This window comes from Rhinolophus sinicus, linkage group LG11 (assembly GCF_036562045.2).
Source record: "Rhinolophus sinicus isolate RSC01 linkage group LG11, ASM3656204v1, whole genome shotgun sequence".
Taxonomy (NCBI): domain Eukaryota; kingdom Metazoa; phylum Chordata; class Mammalia; order Chiroptera; family Rhinolophidae; genus Rhinolophus; species Rhinolophus sinicus.
In genome coordinates, this window is record NC_133760.1 from 54,284,369 (window position 1) to 54,300,090 (window position 15,722).

General features: G+C 41.8%; 1 long non-coding RNA gene and 3 other non-coding genes across 14 annotated transcripts in view; all 4 read left to right on the top strand.

Annotated features, from left to right (window-relative positions):
* Nucleotides 1–15,722, top strand: part of LOC109451277 (uncharacterized) — a 38,593-nt gene that overhangs the window by 1,640 nt on the left and 21,231 nt on the right. The window lies entirely within an intron of this gene.
* On the top strand, nucleotides 8,296–8,367 carry TRNAC-GCA (transfer RNA cysteine (anticodon GCA)). Its single transcript has one exon. It is a non-coding gene; the product is annotated as a tRNA-Cys (tRNA).
* Nucleotides 12,875–12,946, top strand: TRNAC-GCA (transfer RNA cysteine (anticodon GCA)). Its single transcript has one exon. It is a non-coding gene; the product is annotated as a tRNA-Cys (tRNA).
* TRNAC-GCA (transfer RNA cysteine (anticodon GCA)) lies at nucleotides 14,493–14,564 on the top strand. The gene has a single exon. It is a non-coding gene; the product is annotated as a tRNA-Cys (tRNA).

The window sequence follows — 15,722 nt, forward strand, 5'->3', positions numbered from 1 at the left end:
CCGTTCCTGCATCCATCCCTGCCTCTATATCTGCATTGCAAAGTAATTTTGGAGAACTGTCCTAAATTCGGTTTAAAGTGTTATTTAGCACCTCTGGACGAGAGACAAAGGCAAAACAAACTTGTTCCAAAGATGGAATAAATTTTTAAAAACATTCTCAATAATTCAAATTGGTTTTTCAGCCAGTTGATATTCAGTGGTTTAACTTTCATCGTATTTGGCTTTGGCTATCTGGTCATTGTATGAATTGGCTTTTGGTGAACCAGCCAGCTACAGTTTACCCAAACAAATTAGCGAGCTTCCTCTAAGGATAAATGGTACTGTCCCTTCCTCCATGTGAAAATGGGCTGCAATTAAACTATTTATGTAAAAAATTTTCTGATTTTCATTATTTCTTTTTCTATCCATGAGGTTATTGAAAAATACTTTTTAGCTTTCAAATGTATGGGTCTCTCTTATTTTTTTGTTATTGAGTTTTGCCTTATAATAGGAGAATGTAGCTTGTGATGTTGATTTTTTTTTTTTAAGGATTTTCTGAGACTTGCTTTGTGGCCAAGTATGCAATAAATGTTTGAAAATGTTCCATGTTTGTTCCAGAAGAGTATGTATATTTTCATGTTAGCTGTAGGGATTTAGTTAGTGCTATCGAATCAAGCTTATTGATTGTGTTATGTATGTGTCCTGCATATTTTTGCCTTTTTGATCTATCAGTGACTGAGAAAGATGTATTAAAATCTATTAAGAGTGTGCGTTAGTCAGATTTCTCCATGTATTTCTGACAATTTTTGCTTTATATATTTTGAGACTGTATATACCAGTTTAGAATTATATTTTCTTGGGGAAGTGTTCATTTTATTTTTATGAATTAATGCTGATAACCATAATAATACTTTTAATCTATAATCCATTTTGTCTGATATTGATATAACTACGTTAACTTTATTTTGGTTAGGTTTTGTTTGATATATCTTTTCCCATCCTTTTACTTTCAAACTTTCTGTATATTTATGTTTCAGATATTTTATAAGAGCATGTAGCTAGATTTTGCTGTTGTATGACAATTTCTATCTTAATTGGCAAATAGTTAATTTGCATTTATTATGACTATATTTTTATATTATGTATAAGAATGTATTTTTTATTCATTTCTACCATCTTACTTTGTGATTTCTATTGATTCTGATTATTTTTTATACCTTTTTCTCCATTCTTTCCTTCTATTGGATTGATTAATGTTCCTTTATTCAGCTTTTTATTTCTACTGATTTGAAAATTATGCCTTCCTTTTCTATGCTTTTAGTGGTTACTATTTAAAATTTTACACACACATTTGGTTTAATATAGTCTAACATTAATTACTATTTCCACCCTCCTTCTAAACAATAGAAGGGCTTTAGTAAATTAGTTTAATCATATAATTTCCCTTCTGTCTTATGTGTAATTTTTTAGTTAAATCTTATTTTTAAGCCCCCCACCTCTTTTATATATATATACATTGTGTGTGTATATATATATATATATATATATGTATATATTCATTTTATATATATGTAGATTTTATATATATGTGTACATACCCTATGCTGTTTAGATTTATGGGCTTATGACAGTTATATGCTGTATAATGACTTTTTGATCAACAATGGACACATATATGACAGTGGTCCCATAAGATTAAAGTGGAGCTGAAAACTTCCTATCACCTAGCGATGTCGTAGCCATTGTAACCTCGTAGGGCATTACTCACATGTGTTGTGGTGATGCTGGTGTAAACAAACCTACTGCACTGCCAGTCATACAAAAGTATAGCAGATCCAGTTACGTACAGTGCATCATACTTGATAATGATAATAAATGACTGTGTTCTGCCAACAGCAGCCTCATGCATCTTGTGTTTACCCTTTCTCTTGACTGCATCAGTTTCTCTTGTGCTTGACTTAATCTCGCGTTGTTTTGTACAGTAATATGATGTGCAGGCTTGTATCCTAGGAGCCATAGGCTGTACCGTGTAGCCTAGGCATGTAGTAGGCTACCATCTAGTTTGTGTACGGGCATCCTGTGATGGTCACACAATGATGAAATCACCCAATGGAGCATTCCTCAGAACGTATCTGCGTCGTTACGTGGCACATGACTGTAGTATCTCTGTTCACTATTTTTTCTCGTTTCTCCTTCCTTCTGGGTTCAGTGTTTTTCTTTCTAAACTGTGACTTTTAAAAGTTCTTTCAGCATGGATATGTGAAAAGTAAATGCTTTCAGCTATATGAAAATATCTTATTTTTCGTTCACTCCAGAATGCTAGTTGAGCTGAGTAGTGAATTTTTAAATTACGTTATTATCTTTCACACTTTTAATATTTTATTCCATCGTCTTCCGACTTTCATTGCTTCTGTTGAAAAGTCTGCTGTCAGTCTGATTATTCCTTTGCACATGATTTGTCTCTTCTGTCTGGCTGCTTGTAAGATCATCTCTTGGTTTATGGTATTATGAAGTTTCACTACAATGTGCCTAGGTGTGGATTTATTTTTACTTAACTTTCCTAGAACTCATGATTCCTAAATCTGAGATATTGTGTCTTTGTACAAGTCTGGAAAAATTTCAGCCATTTTATCGTTTAACGTTGCCTCTCCTCCTTTATATTTTCTCTTTGTAGAATTTATATGTGACATTTATAAGAACACTTCATTCTGTTCTCTACCTTTCTTAGCCACTCTCTTATGGTTTGTATTTTTTTGTTTTTAGATACTAATCTGCTGTTATACTATTAACTTCAGTTATTGTGGTTTTCATTTTAGGTAAATATGCTTCATCATTTAAAAAATGACATATTCTCATATATTCAATTCATTATGTCTTTAATAATTTTAAACACACTTTTTAGTATTTATCTGATAATTCTGCTATCTGATATTCTTTATTTTGTCTACTGGTTTTTGCTCATGGGAGACTGATTCCTTGTATATTTTGTTATTTTGAATTGTGAGCCCATCTTAAACCAGGTTTCATCAGTGGGAGTTCTGTGTGGCCTGACTTGTAGGCACACCCTTCAGAGTCTGTTTGCTTCTTCTACTCCGGAGACATTGTTAGCCTGGGCACACTGTTTATGTTAACTTCAAGCTTAGAGAGTTTCTGAACCATGCCAGGATTGTAAATTCAATGTCCTAACATGTGTGAGGATACATCTATGGTTGTGAATTCTCAGGGTAGATTCCCCCTTCTTCCTGAGAAGAGAAAGACTTTTTGTTTCTTGTGCTGGTGTTTTTCTAGCCCACTTTTTTTTCTTCTTACTAATGGATGACTCTCTAAGAGTCTGACTAAATATGGGGAAAGGGAATTGCAATCTAAGACTTAATCTCCCGGACTCACATGGCTATTAAAACTCAACACCTAGGTTATCTCACCATAACCACCACAGGAATTCTTGGGATTAGTTCAAATTGACCTCTCAGTGTTTTAATTCATCCCCCACCCCCACCCCTGAGATATCATTTACTGTCATGAGAGCTCAACTATACCCATGAATGGATATTTGTTATATTTTATCTTGCATTTCTAGGTGTTTTGAAATAGGATGAGTTTTAGATGACCTAGTCTAGCATATTGCTGGTAACAGAAATCCTTTCATTTTTAAACTAGCACCCTTCTTCTGTTGTCTAGGTATCCTTATCAGCAACTTGACCATTTCTTCATTTGACTGTTTTGCTCACCACAAGACAGTTCTTTCTCAGCTCTGTCTTTCCTGTATCAGGCATTGCGTAGGAATCAAATACGTCTTGATTGAATGGAGGATTTCATGGATGAACAGATGGGCATAACCACTGCTTTGATGTCAGTGAGCATGAGGCTAGAGTAGAAGTGAAAGAGCCCATGTCTCTACAGGGAAGATGGATTAGGAAGGTGTGCTTGAGCTGGCTTACACCAGCGAGTCAATTGTGAGCGTATCTTCCCAACTCACCATCTTATTTTTGTGAGGATCACAACATTTTGTGAATGTTCAGTGATCTTATTTTTGTAGCTTGACATTGGCCGTGGTGAGATTATTTGCACTATGAAACTGGGGAACACTAAAAATCAGTAATGGCCCCTCCCCTAAAAGCCGGTTGTTAAACACTTACCGGCACACCACTGATTTGGGGCAATGAAAACAGGCGGAAAAAGTGAACCTAAACCAGAGAACAAGACCTGTGGTAAGTGAAATAAAAAGTCAGAGTTGGAGGAACCTGTCGCTCTGGGACTGTGGTTGGTGCTCAGTGACAGGGTTTTGAGTTACCCCTGACTTTCCCCCAGATCTGGGGAGACAGTATCAGGCAAAGGAGCTGAAACGTCAACATTAGCTCTAGTGAGCAAAAGTACAAGACAGCAGAGGGCACCTGGATTTGAACCAGGAACCTCTTGACAGGTAGTCAAATGCTCTACCCCTGCACTATATACATAAGCCTGAGCAATAATACCTTTCACCTGTGTGGTCGTGCTCAGTAGTCCTATAAATTTTTGCCGCTGATGTTCATTCAGGCTGGGCCTCCTGGAAGCTGCCAAGCCTGATGCAACAAGCAGCAGGGTCCCCTAGCTGTCGCTGCATGCCTGCCCTTTCTGGAAAAACACTGATACTGACATTTATACGGGAAGGGCTTTCAGAGTTACGAGCCTGTGCCCTTCACAGTGGGCACCTGGAAACAGAGTCAAGGTCACCGAGCTCCGTATTGACAGGATAAGCAGCAGAATCCGTCTTCCTGACTTTGGGGTTAGGACTCTCCCACTAAGCCAATGACTATCTCATCTTCCTCTTGTCCTTATCTTCCATCAGTCCAAAAATAGAAAGGCTACATAACCAAAGCTATCTGAATAGATTTATGCAGACCTGAGATGATTGAGGGGACCAGAGTGGGGGTTAGCAGAGCGTGAACGTGCCACACACCTCAAGCACCGCAAGGAAAAGTTAATGTGGGACACCAGGATTTGACCTGATGCATCGACTGGACCCCTTAGGACCGTCCTCAGATTTCCTGTACTCGGCAGTCATCTTGGGAGCTTGTCAATCATGCAGATAGGATCTGGAGTTAGGAACAAGCTCCTTACGGAAAGTCAGGAAACCCCACTTTGAGAAACAGCTATCAGAGATCTACATCTGCTTCCTTTTGCGCCACCTTCAGGAAGACTCAGGTACTGACACACCCAAGAAGGGGAGAGGCTGGGAATTCTGGCACCAGTCCCAGGACCAGCCTGAACTGGCAGGGAGAACCCGGATTGAAACCAGGGACCACGGTCAAATCAAACTGCTCATCCTCTGAACTCTGCTCTGGACCAGTGGTTCTGAACTTTAGGGTGCATCAAAATGATGTGGAGGGCTTATTAAAACCACGATGACTGGGTCCCACCCTAAAAGTTTCTGATGAACAAGTTCTCAGGTAACCCTGAGGCTGCTGGTCCGGGGCCATAGTTTGAATACCGCTGCTCTCGACCTCCACACATCTGGGACCAGGCCTTTCACACGGGCACCCACACCCACGGCTCCTGTTTCCCTTTGCCTCTTCTTCATGGTCGTCAGGCCTTGGTGCCTCAGCTCCATCACAGGCCAGTGTGCTGGGGGCCCTCTCCCTTTCCTCCTGGGGCCTGCCTGGGACCACTGGGGTGGTTTCTTTGTCCTTGGTTAGCCCTCTTTCCATTTTACTATTTAGGAAGCTAAAACTCAAGAAGCCTCCTGCCCGCACCCTCCGCAATATGGGGTAACTTTGTTCAAGTGAGTCAAGGAGGAAATCCACTGTTCCATCTGGCATAGCCCAATGTGAGTTGAAAAGCCCTGTTTGTCTCAGAAAACTCCAAATCGAGGGGGTTTGTATTATTAGTTCTGTGTTGCAGGTGAGGAAACAAGATGAGCGGATACATTTGTCCCCACAAAGGAGAGTATCTAGGTTGGAACATGGAAACATGAGTTTTCCTCCCAGATGGCTCTGAACATCCTTGGTTTTTGAAGGTTTCTTAGAGCTTCTAAACTTCCCTTTCTCAAGGTCCTACTGTGCGCTGGGCACTGTGGGGTGCTCAGCAGAAGCTGAGATTTCAGTGCAGTCTGAGGAGGTGAAATGGGCACATGTTCATGAAGCAAACGTCTGGGAGCATTTACCATGAGCCAGAAATTGCCCTGGGTGATGTTGAAAAGCCCAGTTTGTCTCTGCATTTTCCACACTGACATATAATGTCAATTAAGACTGTTTGCATGAGTTTTGGAAATGAGAGATAAGATAAAAACAATTCTTCAAAATGCCGATAAGGACCATTCCTTAAAATGTTATACTAGCCTTATGAATTTAAATAAATTCCAGAAAATTTCCATTTTCTGGAAGAGAGAGGAATGATATGTTCCTTGAAAGTTGTGTAGAAATCATCTATAAAGTTCATCTTACTTTTGTCCATTTTTTGAAGAGAAATTTTTGATCATTTATTCAATTTCTTTTAAAAATGTGCAATTTCATCTAAGTTTTTATAATTGTTATAACTTGTTTATCATAGCTCATGACTTTTTAAAATCTCTGTATTAGCTGTATTTATATCCCTTTTTCTTTCTTATTCTTGTTTATTTGTGTGTTCTATTTCTTAAATGGTTTCGCCAGTGCTTTGTCTAATTTATGAGTTGTATCAAGGAACTAATTTTTATTTGTTCTTCTTTGTTGTTTTCTTGATATATATTTTATTAATTACTCTTTTTATCTTTTTTAATTGCTCTTTTTATCTTTTTTATTTCTTTCCTAGTATTTTCAGTCTTTATTCTGTTATTTTTCTATAATCTTAAGTTGAGTGATGGGCTCATTAATTTTTTTTCTTGTTCAAACATACCAATTTGAATACTGCTTTAGAGAAGTCTTTCTTATTGCATAGTACTTTTCTTGTGTTTACTTTTAATTATGTAGTAATTTTCAATATGATTTTATTGTTTAACCTATGAACTATTTGGTAGTGTATGTTTCCAAACATATATGGAGTTTTTACATTATTTTATTAGAATTTCCTAGTGTTAGGGTGATAGGGATTCCTTAAGGTTTTTTCAGGCTTTTTTGCTGTCTGGGTACTTGATCAATTTCTATAAATACTCGGTGAGTGTTTTAAAACAATGTTTGCCATATTTGTTGGTTGTAGTTCTTGCTCTCTTACTCTCTCTAGAGATGCTCTCTCTTTAGCATGTGAGAGAGATAATTTTACATTTTTATGATATATAAAGATATATAATATATAAGATATATAATGTATATCTTTGTTAATTTTATTATTTAGAAATTTCAACATCCTTTAGCTTTACTAATCTTTTCACCTATGTGATCTGTTTGTTTCTGAAAGAGGTATATAAAAATCTCTAAATGATTATGAATTTATTCATTTCTTCCAGTAACTTTGTCACGTTTTGTTATTGATATTTCAAGCCTTAGCATGATTGTTATACCTTGAAAAAGTGTCCCCTCTATTCCGATTAATGACTTTTTGCTTTAAACAAACTTTTTGTTATGTAAATATTTCTTCTGGTTAATATTTTCTTGGTATTCAGTTTAATCACTTTATTTTCAAACTTTATTTTTATGTTTTGAGAATATTGGTTATAAACAGCTAGCTGTGGATATATTTGAGTTTAATTAATTAGCGTTTATTGTGATTACTGATATATTGAACTTATCCTATCATTTTACCTTTTCCATTTATTCTTTTGCTCCTCCTACCCTTCCTTCTTTATCCTTTTTAGTATTTTCTTTTGGATTGATTAATTTTCATTATTCACTCCTATACCTACTTTCCCTCCGCTGGTTTGAAAGTTATATATTATTTTTTTTGGGGGGGTCACCCCGTCCTTTTTAACATATATACTTAATTTTTCTAAGACTAGTTTTTACTTCTGAGGGAGGAAAATGTGGGTTTTTTTTTTCCCTACTAAAATACAGATCTGTATGTTAGATGTATTTAATTTTTATTTTATTTATATGCTTTAAATAATGTTTTCTTGGTTACAATAAAGCAATAAAAAAGGTGTAAACCCATGGGACAAAAAGCAAATGGATGAGTGATAACTAGTCTCGCATAGAAAACAAACCCAGCCCAACTGAAATATAGTCTGTCAAGGAATCATGGAACAAGAGGTAAGCAATTCTGTGGGAAACGAAGGGGAGGTTGGTGACTAGAGGGCGTCACTCTGGGGGATGCAGTTCTGCAGGTTCTCACTGGTTCTTTGAAAATGAACTGCAATTGTAATGTACCGGAGGATAACTGGGTATTGCCGCATATAGAAATGATGCTATTTAGGCAACAGTAGCTGGCATGGGGGGTATAGCTCAGAGGTAGAGCATTTGACTGCAGATCAACAGGTCCCCGGTTCAAGTCCGGGTGCCCCCTGCTGGTTTTCTTTCCATCCTGCATCTACACAAGTGGTCACTGTAGAGCTGTCAGCACCAAATTAATGACTCTGCTTGCGTGTATTAGGTGGCTCTTAAAATTTGGCGAACTTCAAGAAAGGGAAGAGGGAAAGAAAGGTCGTGTCATCTTCTGGCTCAGGAAATGATTCATTAGAAAATTTCATCTTCCAGAATTAGAGGTTTTGTCCTGACCCTATGGTAGATGTGTGTGTTTGGTCAGCTCTCTCAGTTCACGTAAATAGGCAGGAGGCCGGGTGGGAAAGGTGTTCATGTAGCAGACCTCCCAGGTTTATGAAAGAGCACTGAAAATGTCGGTGACTTGCTGTGTTAGAATTCTGGATGGCATTACTGTCTGAAAAGATGTCTTTTAGATTCCAACATTGGCTCATCCATAGATCGTTTGAACACGAATCATGTAATCTCTGACTCATAATCCAGGTAACCCCTACCTGCTGTTATTTAAAAAAAATTGTTTTTTAGAGCAATTTTAGGTTTACAGAAAAATTAAGCAGAAAGTACAGTTTTTTTATACCCCCTCACCCAGTTTCCCCTATTATTACATCTTGAATTAGTGTGCTACATTTGTTAGAATTGATGAACAAATATTGATACATTATTATTAACTGAAGTATTATAGTTTACATTGTTTCCCCCTTTGGTTTGTACAGTTTTTTGGGTTTTTTTAGTAGAACCCAGCGAGGATCCATCTGCCCAGTAGGCAGCAAAGCCAAACACTGAACCCCAAGATTTGCAGTGGGGAAATTAAAGTCGCTTTATTTTCAGGGCACCAAGTGAGGAGAACAGGCAGCTACCGCTTAAAATCCCGAACTCCCAATTCACTTACAATTGACGATTTTTAAAGGCAAAAAAATCATGAGTAAATTGTTTGGGGTGATGGGATGTGTTGATTGGTCAGTTCTTGTGCAAGCTTCAGGATTTTCTTAATCTGATTTATTTAGCTCCTGGGGACATCCTGTCCACGGTCTTCATGACTATGGCCCGGTGGTCTTCCTGCTTGCAAACAAACCAAAGTTCTGCAAAACATCTTGGGATTGTAGGTCAGTGATATTAAGAGTAGAAAAACAGCTGTATGTCTAATGACCTCAGTTACTGTTTAAGTTAGGAAATACAGAGCTCATCATCATATGTGCTTAACAGGCTACATTCTGCTATTATCTTCAGCAAAGTATACTTTTCTATTCTTTCCTGGAACTTTAGCTTTACAAGCAGGCCTCCCAGGATATGACTAACATTCTTTCTTAATCTTCAACTATAGGCTGCTTCATGACAGCCAGGGCAGCTACATCTCTTAAAAGGACTAATTTTATCATTTTAAGTAAACGCTAAATTCTAGCATATCTAGGCTTTTATGATTTGCTGTCGGTTTCATTTTGACAAATACCTGATGTCATGTATACACCATTACAGTATCAAATGGGATAGTTTCACTGCCATAAAAATTCCCCCGGCTTTTCCTATTCATCCTTTATCTCCCTTTCCCCGAATCCAAGGCAACAACTGATTGTTTTGCTGCCTCCATAGTTTTGCCTTTTCCAGAATGTTATATAGTTGGAAGCATATAGTATGTAGCCTTTCCAGATCGGCTTCTTTCAATTAGCAATATGCTTCTTTCAGTTAGCAATTTAGGGTTCCTCCATGTCTAGATAACTCATTCCTTTTTATCACCGAATAATATTCCACTGTATGGACCTGCTGCCATTTTTATTCAGACTTGGTGTTGGCATTCCAGCCAAATGCATCTTCCTGCAAGAAGAGACAAGAGGCAGGTCAGGCCTTTGTCAGAAAACCTCCCCGGGCTCCGGCAGCACAACACGATTTTCCACCGTTCATTATTCTGGCATTGATTCAGTCTCACGTCTGACACCTGTGGTAGGGATTTATAAGTATCTTATACCGCCAACATTTGAAATTCCTTTCTATCTGGGGGATCCACAGCTGTGTAGGACTCTGATGGAAAGTAGGACCTAAATATACTACAAAGGGCAAAAGTACCAGATTTTGCCCTCTCACAAGCCCTAGCAGTGCCCTAAGCTTAGCCAATTACACGTATATGATTGAGACTTGCAACATGGACTGAGGTACACAGAAGCAGGAAGAGTTCAGAATTTATTCTGGGGGAGCCAGAGTTCTGGCACTGTCAGCGGGGCTGATGGCTACAGGCAGTGTCCAGTGGGGGATTCCACTCAGGATGCTATTTTGGGATAAATGCTTCTGACCACCTGATTGCCCTTTAATCCCGCCCACTTTCTGAATGTAGATCTCCACATTTCCTTTACTGCTATGAGATTTTTGGCATCCTGCCAGTAGTTTCCTTACTCATTTTCAATTAGCCATTGTCAGTTTCTATTTTTGAGATAGAATGATGGCAGTGTGAAATGGCTACTAGGAGTGGAGTGAAGGAAGTGAGGGGAATATCGCATTAGTTATCTGGTTTTGTTAGGGCTAAAAGCAGTGCACATCTGGCTAGTTATTCAGGAAATTTGGACCTGGCAGTCATTGACACACAATGACAAAGCAGGTGAACTGAATATTGCCTGGGTCCCCTGGAATGTAGGGCCCGTGAGGACCAGGCTTCGGAGTACTGTTACCATAGAACACCAGGAAACACTGTAGAGTGGCTAATTCTGTCGGCACTGGAACTCAAAGAAAGAAAATAAAGCTCAGATGTATAAACCATCTATTCTAGCCAAGGCCAAGTGTAGAGTCTTATTTCTTGCCACTGAATAACTGAAAAAAAAAACCCACCTCAAACCAAAAGTGGGGTTTGATCATGTGGGTTGCTGGAGTACAATGTCAGTTCAATTCACAGTGTCCTTATGTCTCACGTGTGAAAGGTAGTGTTACCAAACTCAGGGGGTTCGCTGCTTGGGGTATTCTCCTCAAGAACAAGATGTGATGGTTGTTAGGTGGTTTTATTTACTTGCAGGAGGTAAAGGGGCCGGTATTCCCATCCAAAGCTCTGCCTACCTGACTGGAGGCTTAGCCATTGCTTAGATACACTCTTTGGTTAGTTACATGTTGATTTCTTTGCAGGTGGCTACATTTATCCAGTTGGGTTCTCCTCATGCTCCTCTGGTTACAGCTGCACCTGCAAAATACCACGCTACATTTTAACATTTAGCGAGAATACCATTTAGTAAGAATGCCCAGACCTTGAGACCCTTGTCCTAGCTAACAGGAGGACACTGGTCAGAAAAGAGTGGCATCTTCACACCCACCCACGGCTTATTCTGTGGCCTCCGGAACGAGGACCAAAACGGAACGAGGACCAAAACTCCAGGCATGGAAGCCAGGAACCGGGTCCATCAGATGGACTCTGCCTCACCTAGAGGAACCTGGCTACTGCCAGGGAAGGGTGCCCAACTTTCCAATTGCATCCCCTAAGAAAAAAGACGCTGTTTTATAGGCTGGGCAAGCAGCCAGCAATATGGTAGCAGGTTGAGTATGTTGGAAACAGCATGGAGGGGGCAATGAGTTGCTCTCACTGGAATAAATACTTACTTAGAATTTAGATTATGTTTTTGAAGTAAAATGTTACCTGAATGATATAAATAAACTGCATATGAATGAAGAAAGACCACACACACACACACACACACACACACACACACACACACACTTATCTTCCAATGCATAGCTCAGTGTCCTCTGTGGTCTCCCGGGAATCTCACAGTGTCTGATGCCAAGTAACATACCCCTGAGGTTGCTGTCCTTCCTCTAAATCCTCGGTGTCTGGAGGGCCTGGTGCCCTTCAGGAAGGACTGGCGTGTGTCCTCACTATGTACATGTAGGTCTGCGGAGGAAAACGTGCTCTCCCCTGTGGAGCCGAGGGAAAGGGAGACCTCTGACAACAGACCAGGACCCGGGGCCGGGCCGTGGGCCTTGCACTAGTTTCCGGGGTCGTGCTGCCCAGGAATTCAGGGGCTGCAGCCACTCTGGCCCTGGTGGCGCTGGCTCCCCTGTGTTCAGCCAAGTCCCTAGGAGACGGCCTCAGGCAGGGATTAGACCAAGGAAAGGGGGCAAGAGCGGAGAGTGCGAGACGTGAAGCCAGGCAGGAGGGTGAAGAGCAGGAAGGATGGGAGGAGGGAGCAGAGTAGGTGGAGCTGAGGGAGGAGGGAAGGAAGGAAGGAAGGAAGGAAGGAAGGAAGGAAGGAAGGAAGGAAGGAAGGAAGGAAGGAAGAAGGAAGGAAGGAAAGCTATAAAAGGGCTAGGGTTCTTAAACCTGGTGCCCCCTACCCGGAGCCGGCAGTGCAGGTTGTGGCCAGAGTGAAAATGTGCCTATTAGACAAGGGAGGCGTCTCTGGGGCATGAAAGGATGAACTCATTGCCAGGGAGTTGTCTCCAGTCAGTCTGTGATGGGTCTGTCAGTTTTATAGGCCTACCAGGAATGAATAGAATTTAACTACGCTATGGAATGCTTGGGTGACACAGGTGAAATAGGGGAAGGAGGAGCTTCGACCACGCAAGGGGGTGTAGCTCAGGGGTAGAGCATTTGACTGCAGATCAACAGGTCCCCGGTTCAAATCCGGGCGCCCCCTGCCGGCGACTTGCTTTATTGCCAAATACAGACAAATGGCTTCTGATGCCACATTCTATTTTAAATAGCAATGTCTCTCAGTTGTTTCTGTGTGCTCTGCACCCTTTGCTCTGGGCTGGGCCCAGGAGACAGGAACCACACAGTGATTTAGACGGGAAGTTTAATATAAAGAATTATTGTGCTATAAAAGCAAAGTATTTACAAAGGTGCAAAGAAAACTCTAAAGGTACCCCTGGGGTGAGGGACCCAAGCAAGGACAAATTTGGAAGGGGGGACCCTTCCCCAAAGCTAGGATTCAGACCACATCCGGAAGGTGTGCCCTCTGGCACTTCCACCAGTCCCATGAGTTGTGCTTACCCTGTAAGCTGCTCCCCTGAGCTTGGGCCTCCACATGGACGCATAGTCCAAGCCTCAGCCCAGCTCCCGAGAAGAGCCAAGGTCCGTTAGACCTACAGCTCTAGCCGACCCACCCAGCCAAGCCCATCCTATAAATGTTGATTTCAGTAAGTCTTCTCCTGTACCATCACTGGATTTTGGGTGCATGAGACGTAGAGAACTTGTCTTTTAAGTACATAGGTCTCTGGATCAAGCGAAACCGCACATGATCTAATGTAGATCATAGGATCTTGGTCTTTGTCTGATTGCATGAGGCTTTGGGGGGCCTTGGAATAAAGCCGAGTCGATTTTGCATGTGGGAGAGCTGTCAATAATTATGACCAAGAGGGCAGACCCTGATAGTTAAATTGTTGGCCCCATGTCTTCATTTATTGCGTCTGTGCCCTTTGCCATAAGACTTTCCGGTCTTCCCATTAGAAGTGGAATGTAATGGAACACAGTTCCCTGCCCTTGGCTCAGGGCTTGGCCCAGTGACTCGCTTTGACTGATGGATGTTAGCACGGTGATACAAGCAGAGGCTTGAACCCTGCTTGTGTAGTCGGGCTTGTCTTTTTGCATGTCTACCATTGTCAAGAGAAAAGTTCCCTGCTCGCTGCTACTCCTCCAACCCCACCCCAGAAAGATTCAGGAGCAGACCTGGGTCCAACTCACAGAGAACCCAAGCACAGATGGACCCACAGTTTAAAGCAGGGCCACCAGGTCAAGCCTAGATATGCTGGTTGGCATCATGCTGCTGACCTCTGAACATGAAAATAAATGCTTACCGTTGCATGCATCTGAATTTTGGGATTTATTGTGAAGCATTAGTGTGGAAATAGTTGACTAATACAAACATGATTCCTACACCTTGTTGCTCCTCCCCTCCTGCACTGCCCACCAGGCACTGAGAGAGGGGAGAGGGAGAGACTTCCCTTTATTGAAGGAACTCAGTTGTGGCTACAGAGTAGCAAAGTGCCGATTAGACAAGGGAGGGATTTCTGGGGAATGGAAAGGTGAACTCGTGGCCAGAAGAGTGGTCTCTAGTCGGTTTGGGATGGGTCTGCCAATTTCCATAGACTGATTAGGAATGAACAGAATTTACAGTACAGTGTGGAATCCTTGGGTATGGCAACCCAAGTGAAGTAGGCTAAAGAGGAACTTTAGTCAAGCGAGGGGGTGTAGCTCAGGGGTAGAGCATTTGACTGCAGATCAACAGGTCCCCGGTTCGAATCCGGGCGCCCCCTGCTGGCGACTTGCTTTATTGCCAAATACAGATCAAAGATCTTCCTGACCTAGCGTCTATTCTCATCACCACTCTTCTTGGTCTGTCAGTTTTCTCAGGTGACATCTGTTATCTGGAACAAGTCATGGTGCTGTCATTAATCCGCTTGTACCAGAAGTTCTTCATTAGGAGGCGCTTTTTGAAGTTTACATCACGGAGGAACACCCGGAATTAGAGATTACCCAGCCTGACTGTGTCACGATCATGGAGGACCTTACTGAAAATACAGATGGCCTTCCAGAAATTCTGGCTGAGTAGGACTGAGTTGGGGCCTGGGCAGTTTGTTTTTGGGAGGCACACTCCCCTGCTAACCTCGGTCCTAACATCCAGCGATTCTAAGTGGCTGGAAACCTTCTGGTGGCAAACGTCCATGATTTTCAAGCTATGCCTTCAGCCCAGGACTGAGGGAAGTGGATGCTGGGCTGTGGGCATCGACAATGGCCAGGTGTGTAGAGGTGGAGGACATGGGAAAGGTGAGGAAGGCAAGGGCATGGCAGGGTGGTGACAGATTGTCATGGCACAATGCTGCTAGGTGTGGTGACAGCTCATAAGTATTTAACAACGCGACTCCTTGCATCAAAGGTCAGAACTGAAACAAGCTTATTAAACAACACGCGTTGTTTGTGAGTAAAGCATTTGACTGATGATCCAGAGGTCGCTGATTCAAATTCATATGCGCCCTGAATCAGGTGGGAAGAGAGGATAGGGGGCCAGGCTTCCTCGCACCCCTCCCCACACTCCTGCGGCCCCACAGGACCTCTCCGGACCAGCTCTTCATCCTGACTCAGTCCCACCATGGCTCACTTTTCTTTGGTGAGCGTTTCCCTTGCGTTTTGTTTTTCTCGTGCCCTGCAACCTCTGAGCCCTCTTTTCATGTTTTGACGATGCCCAATTGTGTGAGCCCTCGTGATGGCTCTGCTGGCAGCTACAGAAGCCAAAATGAAAGGCTGCTTCCTCCCTCTGTCCCCCCGGCCCTTCTGGCCAAACAGGTGGCCCCGACTCAGACCACACTCATAGACTGAGTGGCACCGATTCCAGGGTTGGCAGCACTCTCGCATTGTCCAGCGGCTCCGTGACCAGTGTACCTTGCCTGAGAACCTGGCTGGCTGCGTTGCCTGGG